Source organism: Vicugna pacos, chromosome 21 (assembly GCF_048564905.1).
Source record: "Vicugna pacos chromosome 21, VicPac4, whole genome shotgun sequence".
Lineage (NCBI taxonomy): Eukaryota > Metazoa > Chordata > Mammalia > Artiodactyla > Camelidae > Vicugna > Vicugna pacos.
In genome coordinates, this window is record NC_133007.1 from 319,203 (window position 1) to 320,950 (window position 1,748).

Genomic DNA, 1,748 nt, shown 5'->3' on the forward strand with positions numbered 1-1,748 from the left:
GGAAACAGACTGTGAAACCAGAGTAAGGGCTTCTCCTGCAACCCGATCCCTTTGTGCTTGATGAACGAACGTCTCTCCACATGCTCACTTCTGAGAGATAAGTGTGTGTGAAAGCCGTCCTTCACCTAGCTTGAAGGGAACACAGAGTTCCTTTTCAGTTGCAAAGTCCACTCCATACATATATATGGGGAGGTACAAGCTCCAACTCGGTTTTACAGTGAAAACGGCAGGCATTTCAAACCGGCACTAGGAAACAGACTGAGAAACCAAAGTAAGGGTTTTTCCTGCAACCCGTTCTCTTTGTGCTGGATGAACGAAAGTCTCTCCACATGCTCAGTTCTGAGAGATATGTGTGTGTGAAAGCCGTCCTTCACCTAGCTTGAAGGGAACACAAAGTTTCTTTTCAGTTGCAAACTCCACTCCATACATATATATGGGGAGGTACAAGCTCCAACTCGGTTTCACAGTGAAAACGGCAGGCACTTCAAACCGGCACTAGGAAACAGACTGAGAAACCAGAGTAAGGGATTCTCCTGCAACCCGTTCCCTTTGTGCTGGATGAACGAACGTCTCTCCACATGCTCAGTTCTGAGAGATAAGTGTGTGTGAAAGCCGTCCTTCACCTAGCTTGAAGGGAGCACAAGGTTTCTTTTCAGTTGCAAACTCCACTCCATTCATATATATGGGGAGGTACAAGCTCCAACTCGGTTTTACAGTGAAAACGGCAGGCACTTCATACCGGCACTAGGAAACAGACTGAGAAACCAGAGTAAGGGTTTCTCCTGCAACCCGTTCCCTTTGTGCTGGATGAACGAACGTCTCTCCACATGCTCAGTTCTGAGAGATAAGTGTGTGTGAAAGCCGTCCTTCACCTAGCTTGAAGGGAACACAAAGTTTCTTTTCAGTTGCAAACTCCACTCCATACATATATATGGGGAGGTACAAGCTCCAACTCGGTTTTACAGTGAAAACGGCAGGCACTTCAAACCGGCACTAGGAAACAGACTGAGAAAACAGAGTAAGGGTTTCTCCTGCAACCCGTTCCCTTTGTGCTGGATGAACGAACGTCTCTCCACATGCTCAGTTCTGAGAGATAAGTGTGTGTGAAAGCCGTCCTTCACCTAGCTTGGAGGGAACACTAAGTTTCTTTTCAGTTGCAAACTCCACTCCATAAATATATATGGGGAGGTACAAGCTCCAACTCGGTTTTACAGTGAAAACGGCAGGCACTTCCAACCGGCACTAGGAAACAGACTGAGAAACCAGAGTACGGGCTTCTCCTGCAACCCGTTCCCTTTGTGCTGGATGAAAGAACGTCTCTCCACATGCTCAGTTCTGAGCGATAAGTGTGTGTGAAAGCCGTCCTTCACCTAGCTTGAATGGAACAAAGAGATTCTTTTCAGTTGCAAACTCCACTCCATACATATATATGGGGAGGTACAAGCTCCAACTCGGTTTTACAGTGAAAACGGCAGGCACTTCAAACCGGCACTAGGAAACAGACTGAGAAACCAGAGTAAGGGTTTCTCCTGCAACCCGTTCCCTTTGTGCTGGATGAACGAACGTCTCTCCACATGCTCAGTTCTGAGAGATAAGTGTGTGTGAAAGCCGCCCTTCACCTAGCTTGAAGGTAACACCGAGTTTCTTTTCAGTTGCAAACTCCACTCCATACATATATATGGGGAGGTACAAGCTCCAACTCGGTTTTACAGTGAAAACGGCAGGCAGTTCAAACCGGCACTAGGAAA